The 23,970-nt window shown below is 48.2% G+C and overlaps 1 protein-coding gene across 4 annotated transcripts in view; it reads left to right on the top strand.

The window, feature by feature from the left end:
* Positions 1-23,970, top strand: part of HHAT (hedgehog acyltransferase) — a 230,201-nt gene that overhangs the window by 205,207 nt on the left and 1,024 nt on the right. The window lies entirely within an intron of this gene.

Genomic DNA, 23,970 nt, shown 5'->3' with positions numbered 1-23,970 from the left:
ATTATTGAAGAATTGTTTGCAAATTTGGAGATCTTCCGATTCCTCCTTTGTCCGGTGCAAGACAACCAACCTAGTATACTTTGCAGAAGCATAGAATTGTGGAAAGTTAGATCCCAAAAGATTTTGGAGGACAAATTCTGGCCTAACCCTCGCATTTGGGAGAAAGGGAAACTGAGGCCCAGAGAGCTAAATTTACTTGTGTAGGATCGGAACTAGAGGCCCTGTCTCCTGACTCTCAGGCCCACGGTCATTTTGAGAGGTCAGCATTTTCCAAAGTATTCCCCAATTCAATCCTTGAACTAACAATCTTAGGAGAGTGAAATTTCCATCTACAGAGGGATCCTTGGCAAAATTAGTTGGGAAACTTTTGCATAGCATGTCTTCTTTTGAAAACTTACTGTATGCATTGACAGTCTTGCCATACAATAAGGACATTCACTCGACTTTAATCCAGCATTTCGTGAACGTTTAACCATGGAACACTTGTGGCTTGGAATAGCTTGTTATGAGGAAGCAGGAAACATGAATCTGTGTAACAGCATTTGCCACCAGTAAAGCTTCTCCCTGTAACTTTCTCTTGTCACCCATCACCATGCCCTCCGTCCGAGTGGTCATCTGGATGTAAAAGTCCTCTAACACTCGCTAATTGTGTTTGTCTGGGCCTTTGCTTATACTGTCCCATTTAGTCCTCTCAAAATTCTTTACATTTGTTATTATAATCCCTATTTTACAGATGCAGAAACAAAGAATGCAAGAGTTAAATGATTTGTTCGAGGCCACCCAGCTTAGCCAATAGGATGTGCTTCCCATCACACCAGCCTCCTCCTGGCCAGATGGTGTCTCTCACTCTGGAGACACCACCCTGTGTCACTATTCTTTTTCTCTTTTTATTAATGAGCTCATTTAATTTTTTAAATAAATAAAAGTCAACATTTAAACTAAACAGTTTACCCTTATCTCACCACACTCTCACCCTCGGAGACCACCAACCTATTTTCTATATCTATGGGCTAAATTTATTTATTTTTTAGGTTCCACATATAAGAGAGATCATGTGCCTTTTATTTTTCTGACTTATTTAACTCAGCATATGCCTTTCAAGTCCATCTGTGTTGTTGCAAATGACATGAATTCATTCTTTTTTTCTTTTTTATGGCTGAATAATATTCTGTGCATATAAAATACATATATAATAAAATGTATTATATATATTTTATATATAGAAAATAAATTCTTTATTCATCCATCTATGGACACATAGGTTGTTTCTGTGTCTTGGCTATGGTGAACAATGCTGCAATGCACATGGGGAAGTATGTCTCTTTTCAACTTAATGTTTTCATCTTCTGTGAATAAATACCCAGAAGGAGAATTGCTGAATCATGTGGTAGTTGTATTTTTAAATTTTTGAGGAACCTCCATACTGTCTCCCACAGTGGCTGCACCAATTTACAGTCCCACCAACAGTGTAGGAGTGTTCCCTTTTCTCCACGTCCTCACCAACCCTTGTTATTTGTTGTCTTTTTGACAGTGACCATTCTGACAGGTGTGAGGTGACATCTCATTGTGGTTTTGATTTACACTCCTGATGATTTGTGATGTTGAGCATTTTTCATGGACCTGTTGGCCATCTGGATGTTTTCTTTTTCTTTTTAAATATGTTTTATTGATTATGCTATTGCAGTTATCCCATTTCACCCTCTTTATTCCCCTCTGCCCTGCTCTCCTCCACCCCCAAATTAGTTCATGTCCATGAGTCATATATATATAAGGTCTTTGGCTTTTACATTTTTTGTACTATTCTTAACCTCCCTCTGTCTCTTTTGTACCTACAATTTATGCTTCTTATTCCCTGTACCTTTTCCCCCATTCTCCCCTGCCCCTTCCCCTCCCCACTGATAACCCTCCATGAGATCTCCATTTCTGTGGTTCTGTTCCTGTTCTAGTTGTTTGCTTAGTGGTTTTTGTTTTTGTTTTTTTTAAGGTTTGGTTGTTGATAGTTGTGAGTTGTTATTTTACTGTTTCTAGTTTTTATCATCTTCTTTTTCTTAGATAAGTCCCTTTAACATTTCATAGAATAAGGGCTTGGTGATGATGAAGTCCTTTAACTTTACCTTATCTGGGAAGCACTTTATCTGTCCTTCCATTCTAAATGATAGCTTTGCTGGAGAAAGTCATCTTGGACATAGGTCCTTGCCTTTCATGACTTGGAATACTTCTTTCCATCCCCTTCTTGCCTGGAAGGTTTCTTTTGAGAAATCAGTGGACAGTTTTATGGGCACTCCTTTGTAGGTAACTGTCTCCTTTTCTCTTGCTGCTTTTAAGATTCTCTCCTTATCTTTAATCTTGGGTACTGTTATTATGATGTGCCTTGGTGTGTTCCTCCTTGGGTTCAACTTTTTGGGACTCTCTGATCCTCCTGGACTTCCTGGAAGTCTGTTTCCTTTGCCAGATTGGGAAAGTTCTCCTTCATTATTTTTTTTTTCAAATAGGTTTTCAATTTGTTGCTTTTCCTCTTCTCCTTCTGGCACCCCTATGATTCAGATGTTGGAATATTTAAAGTTGTCCCAGAGGTTCCTAAGTCTCTCCTAATTTTTTTGAATTCTTGTTTCTTCATTCTGTTCTGGTTGAATGCTTATTTCTTCCTTTTGCTCCAAATGGTTGATTTGAGTCCTAGTTCCTTCCTGTCACTGATGGTTCCCTGTACATTTTCCTTTATTTCACTTTTCATAGCCTTCACCTTTTCCTCTATTTTTCGACCATACTCAACCAATTCTCTGAGCATCTTGATTACAGTGTTTTGAACTGTGCATCTGATAGGTTTGATATCTCTTCATTGCTTGGTTCTATTTTTGGAGCTTTAATCTGTTCTTTCATTTCTTTGTCTTGGTGTACTTATTATGTAGTGAGGGGCAGAGTCTTAGGTATTCACCAGTGCAGGGAAACCCACATTGCTGTATTGTGGTGCTATAAGTGGGAGAGGGGTCAGAGAGGGAGCAATGCTGCTTGCTGAACTCTCTCCCGGCTTTGAGTCACTTCCCCCACTACCCACAAGCAAGTTAGGCCCTTCTGGTGCTGTTTCCCTGGTGGGTGGGCTTGTGTACATTCTAAGACCCTGTGGGTCTTTCCACTGAACTCCCCTGGGAGTTTGGGAGTTTTCCCGCTGCTGCAGCCCCCACAGGTTTTTTCAGTCAGAGGTTTTGAGACTCTATTTCCCCATGCTTGAACCCTGGGTTGCATGGTCTGTCTTACTCCCCAGTTGTTCCTCCTGGCTTATCCACACACAAATGTGGGACTGCCTGGTCCTCTAGCCACCACCTTCCTGTAAGTCCTCTCCTCCTTGGCTGTTCCTCTCTGCCCCTCCTACCAGTCTGGATGAATGTTTCTTCTTTAACTCCTTGGTTGTCAGACTTCCATACAGTTTGATTTTCTGGCAGTTCTGGTTGTTTTTTGTTTTAAAATTTGTTGTTCTTCTTTTGGTTGTGCGAGGAGGCACAGTGTATCTACCTACGCCTCCATCTTGGCCAGAAGCATGAATGTTTTCTTGGGCAAAAATCTCTGTATCAGTCGCTGGCCCCTTTTTAAATCAGATTTTTTGTTTTGAGTTATATGAGTTCATTTTTTGGATACTCTGTAATAGTTTGGATATTAGCCTCTTATCAGATACATGATTTGCTGTTTTGTCCCATTTAATAGGTTGTCTTTTGATTTTGTTGATGGTTTTCTTTGCTTTGCCAGGGGTGTTTTAGTTTGATGTAGTCTGACTTGTTTAATTTATGCTTTTGTTGCTTTTGAATTTGGTGGCAGATTTAACAAATCATTATCAAGACCTACTTCAGGGAGCTTACTATGTTTCCTTCTAGGAGTTTTATGGTTTAGGTATTATGTTGAAGTCTTTAATTCATTTTGAGTTAATTTTTGTGCTACAGTTTCATTCTTTTGCATGTGGCTGTCCAATTTTTACAAGACTGTAGATTAAAGAGACTGTCTTTTTCCTGTTGTATATTCTTGGCTCCTTTGTTACAAATTAACTGTATATGTATGGCTTTATTTCTGGGCTCTCTTGTGTTTATTTTTAAATCAACTTTATTTAGGTATAACTTATAAACAATAAAGTGCAGCCACTTCAGGCACGGTATAGCAATCAATGAATTTTGACAAGTGACCTGTGTAGTCAGTCACTGCCACTATCAAGATGCAGAACAGTGAACTTGGTTGGGTTCAAACTGCAGGTTCTGCGGTCCCATTTGCAGTTCATCCTTGCTCTTCTCCAGGGTCCCCTTACACTCTCCAGCCTGCAGGGATCCCTTTATTGGTTGCTCTGGGCACTACAATCTGGACCCACTCTCTGCGCAAAGCCAAGGGAGAGAAGAGGAAATAACACTGGGAGTGTTACCCTCGTGCTTCATTAAATTCTGACTCCTCCAAAATCTGCTGCTTCAGTTTACTTTTTGAGTCCTCAGGTAGTTGCTCTATGTATTTCTGCAGAGCTTTGGTTGTAAGTTGCAGGAGACGGAGGTGGTTTTGGGTTTGTGCCATCCTGGCAGAACCATAACTCTCACTTTACTTTTAAATGTTTGATTTGTGTTGCAAAGAGTCTTATAAGCAGCTAGACTTTATTTTAAGGCCTTATCTATGAAAACTGAGAATAAGAGGACAATCCATATTTTATACTAAACCAGAAAAAAATTACCCACGAGCTCCCTGGCCTGAGCCCTTTGTGCTGGCTGGCAGGATAAGTTCTTCTTTTTCCAGTTTCTAAAGGAACAAATGGATGTTTCTGCCACTGTGTGCCCTAGTCTAATCCGTTTAGGCCTAATCAGGAGGCTGTGAACATATCTCTGAGCCCCAGAATCAAAAGTCAAGACAAAAGCCCAAAAGAGAAGGCATTGACTCCTATTTCTGGCTTTTGTGAAAATAATATCTCTTGGAAAGTAAAATGTGTTCCTTTAAAAAAATTTTAACATCCTTATGAAGGATGCGCTTTTATTGATTTTAGAGAGACAGAAAGGTAGGGTGGAGAGAGAGGGAGGGAGAGGGAGGGAGAGAGAGGGAGAGAGAGGGAGAGAGACATCAATGTGAAAGAGAAACACCGAGACGCTGGCAACCTAGGTGTATGTGCCCGGCTGGCAGTCAAACCTGCAGCCTTTTGGTGTACGGGATGATGTTCCAACCAACTGAGCCACCCGGCCGGGGTGTTCCTTTTAAAAATATTTCTTACTACAATGGGAACAATTTGAAAAAAAAAAAAAAGGTCAATTACATATAATCCCATAACCCAGATATAATTAATCACTGTTAATATTTTGTCTCTGCTTATAGATCTTGCAGAAATGCATCTTTATCTTCTGTTTGAAAATTTGTTACAATATTAGCCATGTGGTATAAAAGTTATTACGAGCCAAAACTCTAGATATTTTATATAAAATATGTTATCGTATATTTAAAGTAATTTTGAGGAATTTAAGGCAAATTGGCGATATATGAAGATCTGTGATTTGTTCATTATTCTAAAAATCTTTAGCATCCCCCAGTTACTCCATTTTTGGGTAAAACTGCACACTCAAATCATCGAAGAAGAAAGAAAAGGAAAGCAGTGGACGATTTCTCCTCTACTGTATTAGTTCCCCGAAGCTGCTGTGACACGGCGCCATACACAGGGTAGCGTCAACTACGGAATTTCTTCTGTCGCAGGCTGGGGGCTAGCAGTCTGAAATCAAGGTCATCCCCTCCTGAGACTCGCGGGAGTCCTTGCTTCTTCCAGCTCTGCTGGTGGCCTGCTGTCCTCGGTGCTCCTTGGCTGGAGGCCAGATCACTAAGCTCTGCCTCTGCCAGCACGTGGCATGCTCTGACTGCCTCTGTGTCTCTCGTCCTTATTTTTCAAAGGACGTCAGCTGTATGGGATTTGGGGCCCACTCTAATGGACTATGACCTCATCTTAACTTGATTACATCTGAAAAGACTATTCCCAAATAAGGTCACATTCTGAGGAATTAGGGGTTAAGACTTAAACATATCTGTGGGGGGATACAATTCAATCCATAACACTTAGCATTTCCTGTCCTTTACCCCTCCCTACTGAGGCCATCCTTTCCTACGCCAGGATACCTCCCTGTCCACTGTGACCAGGAAAGGTGCCTCAAACAGACGTGTGCTGAGAGGTCCCTGGGGAGCTGCCCTTTGCAGCGCCCTGACCACCTCCTCCGCCCCCTCCCCCACCAGCCTCATAACCCCTTCTGCTCTCCTTTTCGCTCCCCTCATCCCAGTGTCTCTGGTGAATCGTTTCAAGGGCCTTGCTAGAGCTGGTGGCCTCTCTCTGATTTTCACAAGAACACGAATTAAGGGTAAAGGTGAAATGATGTGGAGAAAAAAAGATTCTTTCTCCTTTCACAATAATTTCCAGATTGACATTCAGAAACAATGACTGGGCCAGTGTTGTGTACAGGCACTGGGCAGTTTCCTTTGATATGTGTGATATCATGTACTTCAAACGTTATATAACTTTCGCTGACGAGGACAGAGATTTAGGTTGAGTCACACAGTGGGTCAATTTTAGAGTGCTGTTTCGAATCCCTAAATGCAGCTTAAAGATACGAAAATCGTATTAAGGAGTCCAGCTCCATTTTTGATATTGGACTGCCAACAGCATTCAAGTCCTACCCCTCCTTCGTCTCCTTGGGTCCATTCCTGGGCAAGCAAACCAACAAGAAAATGGGTGCTGGAGGAAAGTTCACACAGGGCAAACCCAGCCACTGCTCCTCCTAGCCCTACCCCCAACCACCATAAAACCCAGAGCCACTTGTCCCTCCCAGGACTCAAGCCGTTTCGGAATGGCCTGGGTACCTGCTCTCCCTACACATCCTCGTTAGGTGAGTAATACGATTTTCCATTACCCTCTGTGCACATGTGTGGTCTCATCAGGCTCAACATCCGAACCACTTTTGCGTGGGGAAGGGAAGGGGGTCCACCGGACAACCACAGATAAAACATATTCAGGTAAATTGCCTGCTGCTGTGCTGATCCTCAGAGGACTGCTATGAATATGTAGTCAGTGTATGTTTGGCCGAAGGAGACTTGAACCCATGCTTTTATTATCCAGGCCCTTCCTCCCCTGGCAGTGAACTTAATGGGGCTGGCGGTGGGGAGAAGGTTCCCCTCATCTTGGCAGTATTTGTTTTTTTCTCTGCTGTTGCACAGCTCTGGGTTCATTAGTCATCAAAGGAGGTCTGCAGTCTTATCTTCAATACCCATCTGCTTCTTCAGTGCTATTTGGTTATTATTCCAAGGCCCTCAGTCCGTATGCACTTAAAGCCCACAAGCCCATTGATTATGCATGCCACCCCATGCATTCTCCAGCACGTTTTCTTCTCCAAGTGAGGATTTGTTTGCTCTGTAGAGAAAGTAGTGGCGATAATATAAATGCACATGTGTTAATATAAAACACAGGGTTAATTATAAAATTTCACAGAGGTCTGAACGTGCATTATGCAAAAATGCAAAAACTGGTTGTAGTACCAATGTTTGAATTAACATGCCTGCATGCAGGAATGTGCAGAGAATTTGTGGTTTAGTTAAAGTGACTCCAGAATTGAGCCTTTTAAAAACAGACCATTCCCAGCATAATGATTCTATAAATTATTCATACTCAGACATCTAGCACCATTGAATTTTGTGTTAAATAACCCAATTGGTGTATAATGAAAGCATCTTCCAGTAATTCAAATCCTTGGAATCAGCCCAGTGGTAAGTCTTGGCCTCTGCCCAATACGTGGGGAAGGTAGAAGGGATATGAAGCATATATTTAGATATATGTTCAACTCTAGTGTGTGTATGTGGGATTATGCTCAGGTACATGGCTGTCTTTAGACAGTGTTTGGAATCACAGTTGGGTTCCCCTCTGACCACCCAGCATAGGCAGGAGCCCCTTCTCTCACCATGTGTGAGCTCAGGCATGTAGACTCATCTTCAGGGGTCTAAGCATAACACAATGGCAGAGGGATTCACAAAACAAGCCCCGGGTCCACACCAGCTTTCCGAGAGGAATTTCACAGGCCCGAGTGGGTCAGATGAGGTAGCTCCAGCACAGCGCTGGTCACACTGAATACAGCGACAGTTGGTGGTGCTGAAGGCCAGCCTTGCCGAGGCCACAGTGGACCTTTGTGCACAGATATGACCCTCAGGTAGCGGAACACTGGTAGTCCAGTATTTTTCCAGCGAGGAAGGTGGGCTGCTCAGAGCAACACCCGTATGGCCCACACTGTGTCTGAGGGGTGGTTGCTTCAGGTTCCGTGTTGTCTCTGGCAGTGATCACATGGGGGTCGGAGTCACAAATGGCCTTGATCTGTCCTGTATGGTGTCAACCAGATTGTGGGGATGGGAAGGTGGAATGTTGAAATGTTGGGTGTGAGGATTTCTGGTGTTACAGAAATCATGCTACTGATAATCAGCAGTGCTGAGGGATGATATAACAGCAGCACATTTGGGGGGATAGAAATAGCAACGGCAGGGTGTTTATGCAGCCAGAGTATATTTGGGGTTGTGTCTCCATACCTCAACAAACCAGAAATGGGCTTGTGCAATGGTCCATTTTAGGCACAAGGAAACCTTTCGGTCTTAGACTTGTGAGGTGTCCAAGTCCATTCTTGCTGGAGCTTTGCCCTATTCGGGGATCCTGCCGAATGAATGGAGAACCACACAGGTCCACTTCTTGTAATGATTTTGTGAGTAAAGATAGATGACCCTAGTTTAAAAGAAAAGAAAGTAAGAGGTTCCTAGACATCAGTGAGTGTAGCTGACAAGCAGTGGAAGTCAGGACCCCTGAGCCCAAGGGCGAGGCTCTCTTCTGGGTCTTGAAGTTCTTGGCCCCAACCACGGGGGCAAGTTATTTTATTCCTTCCTGCTTTGTGGCTCCTCTGGAGAGGGGCCACAGACTAGAGAGAGTGCTGAAGGAGAGTGGGTCACTAAAAAGTTATTATTAAAGGTTCCATTAAAAGTGTTGTACTGTAGGTACGTGCTTGGACTTAGCAAAAGGGAGCACAGTCTGGTTATTCTTTCTTTTTATGAAAAGGGAAAATGTAAGGGCCTTTTACTCGCAGCTCTGGAACTTAGCCAACTGTAAACACATTTAAGGGCATTCAACTATAACTCAAACTCTTCACCAGAATGTTTGGAGGCTCTTGGGTATAAGACATTTTTTAAATCTCTTTCTGGATCAGCTGGGTGTTCCTGTGTAGCTCCTAAATTAGGCAAGGTGAGCTCTCGAACCCCTCCTCCCTATAAGGTGATGGGAAGCTAGGGGATGAGCTGGAGGTACACGGTCCCAGGGTAATCCCATCCTTCGTTAACTCAATAGCCCCAATGGTGCACTCCTTCCCTAGTTGACCCAGGAGGACCAAATATGGTTTTTTCCATATTCTCATCTGATGAATTCAGAAATAGGCAGAGGAGAGCATTCACTATATGCACTTTCACTGATTAAATGTCTTGTTGGGAAGCCACGGATAACTGTCTCCTGGGAGCTATACAATCTCGTCCCTGGGGAGAGAGGGGAAACGGCTCAGAATAGAGCCTGGAGCACTATTTTAGAAACAGGTCACGACTCTGACCACGGGAGAAAGAGGACACTTCGCTGAGAACCCCTCTGGGTGATTCTTTGTGAAGGGTCAACCCCAAAGTCTTGACTCCCTCCTCTGTGCGTGGCAGCCCTTCCCCAACTCTTCTCTCCAGACTCATGTGATTGCTGCCTCTCTTTCCGGAATATTCCCCACACCACAGGGTCTCTCAGCAGGCTCTCAGCTTGAACCGGGAGTGAAGCAATGTATCCCTCAAGATCTAGTCAGGAAAACAGAGACCATGCTAGGTCTCTGTTCAAACACAACTCTCCTATAGAAAAATGGGGAAAGGACGTGAATACACAGTTCACGGAAGAAGGAAATGCAAAGGCACCAAAACAAATGAAAAGATGCCCAACCTCTCTGTGAATGACATAAATGCAAATTAAACGTTCAACAAGGTACTGCCCCAGATCACGTAGATCAAAAGTTCAGTCTCATACGTTTGTCCAGGAGTATAAAGTGGTGACCCCTCTCTAGGGAGCGGTTCGACAGTGTCATTCACACTGACCCAGAAATTCCACTTTTAGGAACTTGTCATTCAGGTATACTTTCATATCTGGGAAATGAAATATGTGCAAGGATATTCGCTGGGACAGTTGGTAATAGCAGAAGATTGGAACGGACATAAATGCCATCAAGGGGGCCAAGAAAATAAATTGTGGTACGTAACTTGAGTAGAAATGTTCACAGCCATTAGAAAGGACAAAGCAGTATTATGTACTTATATGGAACAATCCCCAAGATACTCAACCTTAAAAAATAAGGAAATGAACAGTGTGTATAATATTTGTGTTCAGGCAATATATACAGGGTCTGGCACAAGTAATGCCCCCTTTTTATTACAAAATCATGAGCATGCAATTGTATAACATAACAACATCACACTCAAGCACATCATATGACATTTCGGTGAGCTGTTCAAATTAAAACTATAAGTTGTTACACTCATATTATTACCCCGCCAGCCACACTCAAGCAGGCCTTACTGCTGCCGGACCCTGTATATTTCAAAATGAAAAGTTAATAGCCATTTAAAACATATATGCATGTATATGTATATGTATGTATTTGCATGTGTTACATATAAGGTCTATCCAGAAAGTATCCCACCATGTAACATGAAAAATTAGAGATGTTTCTTGAAGAAGATACAAGATACAAGAAACATAGGACAGTGACGCCTCAGTCCCCTTCAAAGTAGGCGCCTTGGGACCTCACACTGTTCTCCCAGTCACCATCAGCTGTCCCATCGTATTTCCCTGAATCTGATTGACGATCTGAAATCTCTTTCCTTTCAAGGTGATTTTAGTTTTAGGAAAAGCGAGAGTCTTGGGACACCAAATCTGGGCTGTAGGGAGGCTGAGTCAGCTGGGAGATTTGACATTTCATCAGAAACTCTATGAGATCTGATACATAAGTGGGCACATTGTTGTGATGAGGGTGTCAACCATCAGTTGCCTGTAGCTGTGGCCTTTTGAATCATCCAAAGAATTTCTGTACAGCAATGTTGAAGCTTAATGCAAAATTTGATGCCGATTCATTGTTTTATCCATTCTGAATGCAACAGCCACATAGTACATATGCTAACTCAATGGCGTCTACCAACCCCCTGACTAGTACACTGAAGTTGTCATTGTTCACGCATGCACATTCCAGTTCACTCTTTGGTGGCCCGGTTACATTGATGTCGTGCAAACCATTCTCATTATATTAACAATGATGGGACTTGTTCTGGACAGACCCCGTGTATTATGTGTATAAAATGTTTAAGCTTCTGTGTGCATAGACTGGCCCTTGGGAGTAGAAACCAGAACTTGGGAACAGGTGCCTCAAGGGAGAGAATTGGGTCGGTTGGACGTGGGGATGGGAAGATGGAGATTTTTTTCCCCTCCATACCCTTTAGTACATTTGAATTTTATATTGTGCATTACCTAGTCAAAAAATAAACAGAGTGTACTTTTTGGAAAAAAAAAAAAAAACACAACAAACTCCTTCTAAACCGTGTTCGAGGGCACAGGAGATAGACCCTTCTTATGGTGGAGGGCAGGCCTTCTTCCCGGGAAGGGGGTTTATCCAGAGGATGGAAATTACCAGAAGGTCTGTGCCTCGAAGAGTAGAATGGTAGCCATGGAGGGCCCTCCTGGCCTGTACATGGGTGATGGTCAGAGTCAAGGTGGCTCATGCTTTCTTAGCCCCGTCTGCTCCCTCGTCCTCCCAGGGCCCAGCTCTCAGTGCTCTGGGTCCCCCCACCACGCACGCCTCCTCCTTCTCCAGAATGGAGCTCTCGGGGGCGGAGGCCAGCCCTGCACATCCCGTTTTCCCAGCCCTTAATGTTATGTCCAGTGCACAGAAAAAACGTAACTAATGTTGAATGTGGACTCCTTTATTTGTTCTCAGAAAATGCCCTAAGGTTGTGTTGTAGCTTTTTACATCTAATTTTCGTCTTCCTAACTGCAAGTCAGCTTTTTAATCTCTTCAGTATCCCCAGCACTTTGTCCAGTGCCCTGCACATAGTAGGAGCTCAATAAGTGTTTAATAGTAGATGAGAATCACAAGGATGGTTAGTTTATCTTTGGTTCAGGTCCTTCCCGGCCCTTACAGCAAGAACAGAGCCAAATCTTCCCAAACAGGACGCACGGCCACCCACCAGGATGGGGCGGTGAAAGGCGTCCGCAGCCTAGGTCAGTTCCCCACCCGAGGTTGCTGGCAGGGATGGCACCAGCAGACATGGGGACTGGCGCGGTTCCTTCTTTCTCCACCACGTCGAACCCTGCTGCTGGAACACAAGTTAGGAAGAACGAGGCAGATGCGACCAGTAGGATGGGGAGAAGTCCAAGTCCATGTCACAGAGCTGACTCCTGCAGATATGGCCCGTCACTTCAGCAGACTCTGAGAAAGCAGGCTGAGGCCGGTTCCACACCCCGAGCTGACCCACACCGCGGGAGTATCTGGGAACCCCACAAGGAGTCCGGAGCGTCCACACTGTGCTCTGGGTCACAAACAAACCCCAGCCAGAAACTGGGGCAGCGGAGGCCCTCTCCCTGGAGACCGACAATTAACCCCATGTAACGACTACGAGCGAGGGAGGAAATCGGGGCTAGTTTCCCGAAGGATCCCAGCCTCCTGGCCTGTCCTGCTGGCCTGACAGGAAGCCCAGAGGAGGCAGGGAAGGGTGCCGACACCTTCACTAACTCCTAGCACCCCGAGAGACCCAGGCTGCCTCTGGCTTTTCCTCCCTCGCTCCACTCCAACAGCGCCCTGCCCCGTCCCCTCTGCCCCTGTAGAAAATCGGTTTGAAGGGTTTGATGCTGAGCAGATTGGCCGGCGAGCAAGAGAGCTTCCCTATGAGCTTGCTGAAGGCTTGCTCCCTGCAAAGGCCTGCACAGGGTCTTCCAGGCCGCCCAAGTGAGCAAGGCTGCCAGGAGGGACCCTTAGTCCCAGCCTGGACTCAGAGCATCTGGCCTGCCATCTGGGCAGAACCTCCTCCCCACCACCGCCGGGACCATCAGCCAGGGGCGGGGGCCTAAGGGGGACAGTGTTCCTTCAGAATGGGATATTTAAGGCACAAAAACGTCTTTCTCTATACTCTGAGTCCAAAGAAGTCTTTGAGCCACTTCATACGACAGATAAACATCCTCATCAACACTTCGCTGAAAACTCCCACCGTGTGACGTTCCCACCGCTTGCTAGAAGGTGGCCTCTGTTCCCAGCACAGATGGACGCCACTTCTCGGGGGAGGACGGATGCTTTGAGGACTTGGACTTTATGGGCTGTGATCTACAGAGTTAGAAGGGGCCTTGCGGGGGTCATCTGGACCCCCTCAAGGGGGTGGGATGGCCCCTGGGCTTGAAGCAGAGAAGGCGGTGCACAGGCGAGCTCTCAGCCTCACGGTATGGCCAGCCCTCCGACCCACCCACACCTCAGGGTGGAGTTGAGCAAACCAGACCTCGCAGACACAGGGAGGGGGAGCAGCCGGTGGGAACAGAGTCACCTCCGACAAGCAGGGACATTTCCTCCTCTTCCCGAGGGGTGGCTGGTGTTCCTGGCCCACGGTGGCTTCTGAGAGCTCCAGGAGGAACCATGGCTGCTGTCACTGCTGCTGGGAGCTTGGTTCTATCATCCTGTTCTTTGCTGGGAAATTTAAGTCAAGTAATTTGGAGTCCTTTATCTAGCAACTGTTTTCAGAGAAAAAGCATGTCAGCCCCGCATCTGCTGACATCACCTTTCCAGATGTTCCCACGGCTTCGGCATTGCTCCCTCTCTCTCCCTTTCCAGCTCTCCCTGGTCTGTTCTTTGGGGGGTAGGGGAAGGGCAACTGGAGTGGCATCCCACCCTCCTGGCCCTTGGAAAAGTCTGGGTGTCGATGGCCAGTGCAGGCCAGGTGCCTCTTCTCCCAGGCACACCCACAAATGTGCATGAGCTGAGACTGTGGGCACTTCTGTCAGGGGGCTTCGTGTCCCATGGGCTGGGGAAGTGGGCTGTGGAAGTGGAGGCCAAGTAGACCTCCATATGGTTCCCTGCCCCAGGGGTTTGCAATAACCAATCTTTGTAATTACTGGTAGTAGGGACTCGGGAGTCTTGTGAGTGAGTACTTGAGAGTCAATAGCCTGTTCCTTCAGCCTTGTCCTTGTTTATTCATGGACCGTTTTACCGTGCGTGCCCTGGTTCCACGTCCTGGGGAGAAAGCAGCTGCTTTGTAGACTCTCAGACCTGGCTCTGCCTTGGGTCAGAACGAGGCCCCTCCTCCACTGTGTTCCAGCTGCAGCCTGTCCTGCCTCTGCTTCGTCCTGGGTCAGAGGAAGCTCGGGGCCTCCTGAGCCTGCTCCAGAGTTGGAGGGAGGGCTGTGGCTGCCAGTGTCCCTCTGCCTCCCAGAAGGGTGGCAGATGTCTTCTCGTCCTTCTTCAGGAATGGTTGACTTTGATATATCTGCAGGTAGCAGCATTCTCTTCTCTAGAGTCTTCTCTTGGCCAGGCCTGTCAGCCACTCCTCCGTGACACGGTTCCCCGACGTCCGCCATCCCATATTAGTGCGGTGGGGTGAACACACAAAACCCAACCACTGAAGCTCTGCTGTTTTCGTCATAGTGAAATTTCAGCCTGTCATCCTAGCCTAGACAGCAGTTTGAGACTCTTGTCTGTCGTCTGTGTTTTCTATGAGCCTTTCGTCACCCGCGCACTTGGGTGGCGGAGCCGTGGAACTGAACCTCTGGGTGCCGGTGAAACCTCAGGCCCGAGTGCACTCCCAGCCCTCAGTGCACGCACAGGCCTCGATAAGCACACTGGCTGTTTGCGTGACGTGTGTCAAGGCTGCCTGACTAAATGCCAGGCACACAACAGGTGCTTTGCAAACACCAGCGCGGGTGAGTGTTGTCAGGGCCGTGTGACAAGGAGCCTGGTCCACGCTGTGTGTGCATCCCGTCTGCCCGAGGGAAGGGAAGTGGCTCCCGTGAGCGCCCTCTCGAGGCAGCACCCTCTGTGTTCCCCGGTGTGGACGGCGAGCAACCCTCCCAGCTAGGCTGTGTTAAGACGCAGGCCGTGGAAGAGAAACAGCTGCGGAAGCGTGCTCTGCCAGCGCAGCCTCTGGCCCCAGTGGCCGCCTTGGGGTTGTGGAACCAGCTGCAGGGACAGTTTTCTGGGAAATAGGCCTCCCACCCATTTGGCCCCAGGGAGAGAAAAATCTGCGTTTTCTCAGCACTGCCTTCTACTTGCACTCTCAGAATTAAAAAGTGGCCTGGGCTATTCTCACCGCTTCCCCAATTTCACATGAAATGATTTTAGTTTATGGAGCGAGCGCTTCAGCGAGCACCTGCCTGTGGGGCCTGTACCGGGCGGCGGGGAAGGAAGAAAAATGCAGCCTAGGTTGGCTTCATCAGGGTGCGAAATTGACTGTGAACAACATGATTCATTAAAGACTGCTGCTGGTGCCGGTGAAGACGGGCGCGCAGCAGCGAGCAGGCGGCTCTCGCCTGGCATGGCAGGAAGCTCCCTGAGGGTGCTCGGAGCCGCCTCTTCCTCTGTGTCACCTTGCTGGATGCCCTGTGAGGCTCAGCTGGTAGCAGGGGCCAGATGACACCGACAGTCCTCGTGAAAGATCACCCAGGCCGTGGGCACGCGCTCTGCAGTGCTCAGAGTCTCGGGCAGGCACTGAGACAAAGGCTGGAAATGTGTGTCAGTGCTTTCTTCATCGTCCTTTGCAAAGATGGACAAACTGAGGCCTCTGGAGGTGGGGTGACCGAGTGGGTTATGACGGATGACGCCTAATAAGAATCTGCTGCTTCCCCCTCCCTGTCACCTTTGGCATCACGAGTAAAGGGAGGAAACGAGATTTGGAGGCAGAGGATTTAAAGGTGAGGGCCAAGCCAGGAGGCAGGGACCCAGCTCAAGCCTTTCCTGCATCGGCCCGAGCACCCTTGGAGTCACACAACCCTGAGGCCTGAGTGTGGCCTGACAACCAGTTAGCTGTTAGACCTTGGAAAAGTTACTGTACTTCTGTGAGCCGTAGTTTTCTTTTCTACAAAATGGAGCTAATAGTACCACCCCAATAAGGTGGTTGAGAATGTAGAAGGTGCCCAGAAAAGCACCTGGCAGCTGGTGGTGCTCAGTAATTGTCCCCTCCACTCCGCTCTGTGACAGAGCCCCATCAATTGACGAACAGCCATTAGTAGAAAGTTCTTTCTCCAGAGTTCCCCTAGAACAGCACTTCCCAAAGGGCGGTCCTTGGACAGGCCACATCCACATCACCTGAGAGCATGTTAGAAATGCACCTGTTAGGCCCTCCCCAGGCCCCTGTTTCAGCATGTGCTCCAGTAATTCTGATGTGGGCTCGTGTTGCAGAACCAGTGCCTTAGGGTGTTATGGTTCGGTTTAGAACCAGTTAGAACCATCTCTCCAGTCCTTCTTTGTCATCAGAGGATGTAAAAGAGGCAGCTGAGCTTAAAAAAAAAAACCCTAAAAAACAGTGAGGCCTCAAAACCTGCATCAGAGGCCCAGATTTATAAACTGTATGAGGGTAAGAAATCATTATTATAACCCTGGAGTAGCAGGAGACCGTTCTTCAGACCTGCCGTCCACATTCCCACGTGTGTGAAAACAGACCCAGCGGTCACGGGTTCGCAGCCCGGGCAGTTCCGCTCCTGCCGTGTGTCCTTTGATGAGATAGCCCTCCAGCAGGAAAAGGCCCCTGCTCTGTAGCTTTATTTAGGTGGAAGCTCTAAACCGAGCCCTGGAGAAGGTCTGCAGGCTCAGGACCATGTGATGCACGGTTCCACAACATCTCCAGGCTGAGACTAGCGTCATTTTGAACAACAAATGAAGTGACTGAGGTGAAGCTGGTGCAGAGAATGCCAGGGCAGGGGTCGGGCTGTTTCTCGGGTCCAGAGCCAACATCCAAGGACTAGGATCCGGTGCACAAGCTAGTTCTCTAAGGAAAGACACACTCAGCCTGCACTGGCCTCAGAGTAGAAAATGCCGCCAATACAGAGCAGGTATGCATAGGGTCAGGGGTGGCATGCCAGATATCTAACAAATGCTAAGACATGGCCACAGACCAGTCAATCTGAAAAGATGGCAGCCACGTGCTGGAGCAGGTCCCGGAGGTTCCTGCAGAGCTGGCTGTTACCCCTTTCACGGTTGTATCAGGGGACAGGCATGAGGGAGAGGCAGGGCCCGTGGCTTTCACTAACTAGTAGGGAAGCATATTGGCCTTTTGACATCAGGTGTAGTCTCTCTGATGTGTACCAGCTGAGTGTCAGCCTGAGGGTACTGGGTGAGGCAGGGCTCAGGGTCCGTGAGAGAAAATGCATTCTTTGGTCCCCACATCAACCAGTCACTAAGACCTGTGGCTCTCTCCTCTGCAGCATCTCCTGAAATCAACTTCTCATGCCATTTCCCCATTGGATATCCTTCTCTAAGCCTGCCCATTTGCAAAGGAGGTTGAAATTCACCAGCCTTACATTGGTCTTCACCAGGATGTTATAAGCACCTGCATCCCCAGGGGTATGGATGGATATGTATGTGGGTGGCACTGAATGATCATAATCTGTCCTTCACGTTTGCAGACCTGGGTCCACCCCAGGAGAGTTTGTCTGGGGAGGTGAGATGTGTTTTCTCCATGGCCTGACGGCTCTCAGGAGTAGTGGGAAGCTCCTCTTATTCCTTTCGTAGACTGGCTTTGAGTCACTGGGCAATGTTGCTGCTCCATGGGCCTGGAAAGTGAGAGTCCATCTGCCCAGCTCTAGACACCCAAGAGCCAAGCTGGGAAGGTCACGGTATTTCTCACCCCTCAGGAGAAGTGCGACGCAGCAAGGTGACGCCCAAGCAGGGGATGAGTAAGGGACAACGGGCAACAGGGAGCCAGAGCCTCTGGCTAGAAAACTTGCCTGGGTGGATAGAGGAAGGAAGCCAGCGCATTGTTAATGATAGATAAATGATGGGTGATTCAAAATAAGACTGAAGGAAAGACTGAAGTCCTTTAGACTGTTCTCCAAATAGAATCCAACCTGACACCCTGGGCCTGGGCGGTGGGCTCCGAGCCCTTCCGAAGCAGTGTGACTCCCAGCAAGAATGTTGGTGTAGGCAAGTGATTCCTATCTCAGAGTGCTGTGAGGATTCCCAAAGATCATGAATGCTTTACAAACCCTATAGAAGATGGCCTGTTCTCCACACACTGTGGACCTGCAGACAGAGACCAAGGTGCTGGCTGGCTGGGAGGAAGGGCAGGAAGAAGGCTTCTCTGAAAAGTTTGTTCATATGCTGGTCACCAGCCACTTTCTTCTACAAATGGGCGACAGTAGGATGTGGCCTTTGAGAGCCCATTAGAGCCGAGATGGCAGCCACAGGCGCAGGAGTGTTGCCCCACCCGACAGCCAAGCGAGCCTGTGAGGGGGTCACTCTGACTCCTCTCCTGTTAGGAAGGACCAGGGTGTTCCCTGGGGAAGACATCTGTGCTGACTAATTAGTGTGCCCGAGTGGTGCCGAACCACCACCGCTGTCCTCCTCCAAGGCCCTGGGGAGACCGCATGGTTGGGGCACCCGGTGCTCAGCCTACACACGGCAGGTCCTCCTGACCCGAGGGAGAGGCGGGACTGAAGATGCATCATCACTTAAAAATGAAATGCGTCTTCCTGCACCTTCCCTTTTAATACCCTGGGGCATATATGTCCCAGGACATTGCAGCCTACCATAAACCTGTGATGTGCTCATGGTCTGTTGCCTTTACAAATGTTTTAAGTGACTTTATCGAGAAATAATTTATGCACAATAAAGTACCTTCATTTAAGGTATGTTCCAGATGTACGTGCCCTCGAAGGCATTCCCATAATCGAGATACAAAATGCTTCCATCACCCCCAAAGATTCCCAGCGGCCCTTTGTCACCGACCCCTCCCTCTAGGCCAGCCCCAGGTGGCCACCAATGTGCCTTTGTCACTGTAAATCAACTTGAATTTTACATAAATGGAGGCATATGGTGTGTGTTAGTTTTGTAATGGCTTCTTTTACTCAGCATAAAAATTTTTTAATTGTGGTAAATTATACACAACACAGAATTTACCATCTTAACCAGTTTTACGTGTACAGGCCAGGGTGGCATTAAGTATACTCCTGTTGTTGTGCGACCACCACCACCCTCCAGCTCCAGAAGTCTCTGCGTCTCGAGAAACGAGAAACGTAAGCTCTGTACCCATCAAACGATAACTCCCTCGTCTTCCTCGCGCCCCGGCCCCCGGCAGCCACCCCTGTACTTTCTGTGTCCCTGAGTCTGGCAGCTCCAGGTTCCTCGAGTAAGTGGAAACCATGCAGTATCTGTCCTTTTGTGGCTGGCTTCATTCAGCCTAATGTCTTCAAGGTGCACGGATGTCATAGCAAGTGTCAGAATTTCCTTTTGAAGGCCGAGAACTACTCCATTGTACGCATGCGCCCCGTGTTGTTGATCCTTTCATCTGTCACCGGACACCTGGGCTGCTTCCACCGTCGGCTGCTGTGAGTAATGCTGCTGTGAACTTGGGTGTGCAAATGTCTCTCCTAGTTGCTCTTTTCCGCTCTTTTGGGTGTCTGTGTGGTAAATCTATGTTTAATTTTTTAAGAACCCCCATGTTGTTTTCCGCTGTGGCTGTATCGTTTTACAGCGTTACATTTTGAACACTTTTTCACCAGACCCGCTTCTTGTTCTGATTATCCCTTCACTCCCCCGAAAACCAATTCGACGTGTCTCTTCCCTTCTCGTGGCCCTTGCATGCTGGTCATCTTCTCCTTCGCTGTCCCGAGGCGCTGCCTTTCCAGCCCCTTCACAGTGATGGAACTGCTCGGAGAACTGCTCAGGCACAGAGACCTCAAGTAAAACGACACAGTCACTTTGCATTAGCTGCAGCCTTCCCCGCTGTTCTGCCGGGTTCTCATTAGCCGCAGTTACTGCACACCTCACTCTCCCTTATTAACAACATCGTGGTGCAGCCGCCTAAATCTCATTGCTCCATCTATTATGCTGTGTACACACTGGTCCTCTTAATTGAATCCTTTGTGTTGTACATCCCACTTAAATGCATTTAGCTGTATCTGTCAAATGATTTGTCTTATTAACTATATCATCTAATTTTTTACACCTGGTGTCTAAGTTGCTAGCATCCTGTTGATAATATCTTCAATACTGTTAAAACCGTTCACCTGTTGAGACCTTGTTAGGTCCAGGCATCAAAAGCCCACTGGGAAGCTACACAGCTCATTCACTCTGGGGGCCCCGCCGTGACTGTGCAGGGTGTGCAGGCGGCTTTGACCCTAAAGTACCCTCTCAAGAAGGACCTTTTCCTTTGACCAAGAAGCACCTCGCTGCTCCCCAGGCTTTATGATCCACGTTCATGGAGCACGTGTGTGTGTGCATGTGCATGTGCATGTACAGGGTCAGGGCCGTGGGGATGTGGAAGTTGACTGGACGCCGCACATTGGAAATGCTGGTGAGAATGGAGAGCAGAGAAGGACAGAGCAGGGACAGGCCATGGGGCGGGAGGACTGCAGGATGAGGTGTGCTCATTTGTCAGGACGGACCTCTGTGGTGCTGTCTTTTTGGTTAACAGCCGACAAGCCCGATGACGGCACATCGTAGCAACCCTTGGAATGTCTCCAGAACGACAGCCTGTCTTAGTTTCTTTTCACTCCTATGATCCTGGGCTCATCTGAGCCCTGATGAGGAGGAGGCTGTGCCCCAAGCACCCCCTGCACGTCCTCCCTATACACCTGAGCCGCATTGGTGCCTCCTTGCAGCCACCACAGTCCAAGACCTTGCACCTGTGCCTACCCCCAGATGGCGATGCCAGTGTCTAGGACAGGGCCTGGCACACAGCACAGGCTCAGGTGCAGTACTGGCTGCACCTGAGGTAAATATTGGCTGTATGTCATGCAAGGGACTTGCGGAATCTGTCCTTTCCTTGTCATCACATACTACACTTCAGGTCAAGAAAGGGTAAGAGGTAATCGTCCGGTACACACTGGGGTTACTGTCTGTGGGGGGAACACGCGTGCACTAAAAAGGCCGCCTGTCTGTGTGTGTGACAGAATGCTCAGGGGGGTCCTATAGCAATCCTTTGCTTTTCTGAAACACTTTGTAAAAGCACTACCCAGACTGAGATCCTCACATGCTATGGTTTATTTTTGACCTCCCATTGTATAGAAGGAGAAACTGAGACCCTATTAGTATCTCTTAGTAGAGTCGGGATTGCAAGCCTCCTAACTGCTGTGTAGCTGCCTCTCTGGATGGCACGGTCACTGTGGGGAGCATTTTCAGGGCTCCGCTGTGGTCCTAACTGCGCATGTATGTGCCTCACCTCGGGGCGGTGTTGGGGACGTTTCTCCTTAGAATTCTGTGTGCTGCACGGCCGCTTCCATGGGGGTGTCCAGGCACGGCTGTGCAATGCCCCAGGCCCAGTTTTGTGCAAACGAAACATCCCAACCCTCAGCTCCACAGCCGGCCTCTGGGTTTTGTGTTTACCAACCCCCTGCTGATGCCTCATCCCAAGCACAGCTGAAGTTGGGGAGCACTTCCTGTACCTGGAGCCCCTTCCCTCTTCCTGTTCCCTGAGCCCACTGCCCAGCAGGTGTTAACAGGCCCCCTGGCGTGTGTGTCTGAGCCACAGAGTTGAGAGAGCTGATGGCCTGGAGGCAGGGTGGGTCCGTCGTGAAGCTTGAAAAAGTATCTGACTCTGCAGTGCTGAGCAGTGCCCTCCGAGGTCACATGTACTGGAACCTCAAATTGTGGCTTCACTTGGAACCAGGGTGCTTGCAGGTGTAATTAATTAAGGATCTTGCGAGGAAATCATCCTGGATTGCGGGTGGGCCCTCAGTCTAAGGACGTGTGTCCTTACAAGCGGAGAGGACACAGAGAGACCAGGGAAGGAGGCCGTGTGAAGACGGGCCAGAGATTAGAGGGACACTGCCACAGGTCAGGGCATACCTGGGGTCACTAGAAGCTGGAAGGGGCAAGGAAGGAGTCCCTCGTGGAGCCCTCAGAAAGAAGGTGGCCCTGCCAGCGCCCTGATGTCAAGCTTATGGCCTCTAGAATGCATTGCTGTTATTTGAAGCCATGAAGTGTGTGGTGATTTGTTCCAGTTCCTGTCTGTTGTCAGCCAGGGGGCGGGGCATCAGGGCTGGTCCCAGAGCCAGGCCACTGGGGGTTCTCTGCTCCCCTTTCTTGCCTCACCTTCAGGACCTGGGAGAATTCCTGCGCTGAGCAGGGCCAAGGAACAAGCTGGAAACAGTAGGGCTTGACCTCCCTGGTGTTGCTCCAGTCTTGTTGGAGAAAGACTTCTTTGTGCTCTCATCTCCGTTATCACTGCCTTTCTGTAGTGCCCACTGTGGGCCACGGGCCATCACTGGACAGCACCCTTACGTCTCAGTTAGCTCAGGCTGCTGTAACAAAATACCAGACCAGGTGGCTTAAACGACAGCCGTTTATTCCTCACAGTTCTGGAAGCTGGGAAGTCTGAGATCAAGGTGCCGGCTAATTTGGTAAGGACCCTCTTCCTGGCTGAAAGTCAACTGCCTTCTCTCTGTGCTCTTATCTGGTACAAGAGAGCAGGGAAGGGAAAGGAAGGGAAGCAAACTCTCTGGTATCTCTTGTAATAAAGGCACTAATCCCATCCCGAGAGCCCCACCCTCATGACCTCATCTCTCCTGTTTCCCTCCCAAAGGCTCTACCTCGGAGTATCAGCACCCTGGGGATCAGGGTTGCAGCATAGGAGTTTGGGTGGGGGGCATAATTTAGTCCATGGGACCTTATAAAGATACTTAAGTACGTTACTCTATCCCTCCTCATTTTACATTTGATATTTCTTCAGTTGCTCAAGGTCACGCAGCTGGCAAGTGGCAGAGCCAGGACTTGAGCTTGTGCCTAATCCCCCTTCAGAGCCTGCACTCTTAACCACCGTGCTGCTGTGTTACTAATAGTAGCCGCTGATGGCTGGCGTGGCGAGAAGAGCCTTGCACAGTTGTAATAACCCGCAGTGGCTCCCCATGCCTCCTCCCTACTCCTGCCCCTTCCCCACCCGCCCCTCCCTGTGGGGTGGCCACGTCACGTGATCCCTGTTCCTTGAAGGGCCTGTGGTGTTCACACTTCCGGTGACCCCTCTGGTACCTTGTCCCGTCCCTTTCCACCTGACGAATTCTTGCTCGTCCCACACGGTCCAGTTTGCGTGTGCTCTGCACACATCATTACCGGGCTTATACACATGGCTCCTAACCCCCAGTGGTGTGTGTCTGTCTGTGCCAAGCTGGAGTGGAGCACCGTGCCTTCCGCAGTGGTACCTCCCACAGCACCTCTGGCTGCCCAGAGTCCCCAGTGAATGTTTGAATACGTGAAACATGTGTAAGGCATGGAGATCATTAAGAAACAAATACTCAGCAGAAAGGGCTGTTAATTAAACGAAGAAGGATAAAGAAAAGGACATCAGATATTCAAAGTACTTGTAGAAGGAACCACTAAAAGGTGTGAGTTTCGAAAGCAAATGTTTAATTTAGGCTCCCCCGTCTGTGTGCTTACCGATGACACTGAATTCAATATAATCATTGATCATTTGAGATTTACTTGAGATTTAATGTAATAATTTGAGATTTACTGTGGGTCTCATGGACTGTTGTTCTTTTGTTATTATTAACTGCTTTAGTCTTCTAAATATGTATTCTTTAAAAGCTTGTCCTTCTTCTAAACATAATTTGCATTTATGATAGCACACCCCTCATTTGATGCTGACCCAATGGGGGTGTGAGCTTTGCCTGGCTGGCATTCCAGTTACAGCGAACGTTCCAGGAGGCTCCTGTCTCAAGCTGTGAACCGAAGCCCGTGTTCTTTCTTAGGTTGCCTTCTCCTCGGGGGG

The sequence above is a fragment of the Phyllostomus hastatus genome, unplaced genomic scaffold (assembly GCF_019186645.2).
Source record: "Phyllostomus hastatus isolate PE091 unplaced genomic scaffold, TTU_PhHast_1.1 phas_contig_283, whole genome shotgun sequence".
NCBI lineage: Eukaryota > Metazoa > Chordata > Mammalia > Chiroptera > Phyllostomidae > Phyllostomus > Phyllostomus hastatus.
This window is presented reverse-complemented; position numbering and strand designations above follow the sequence as displayed.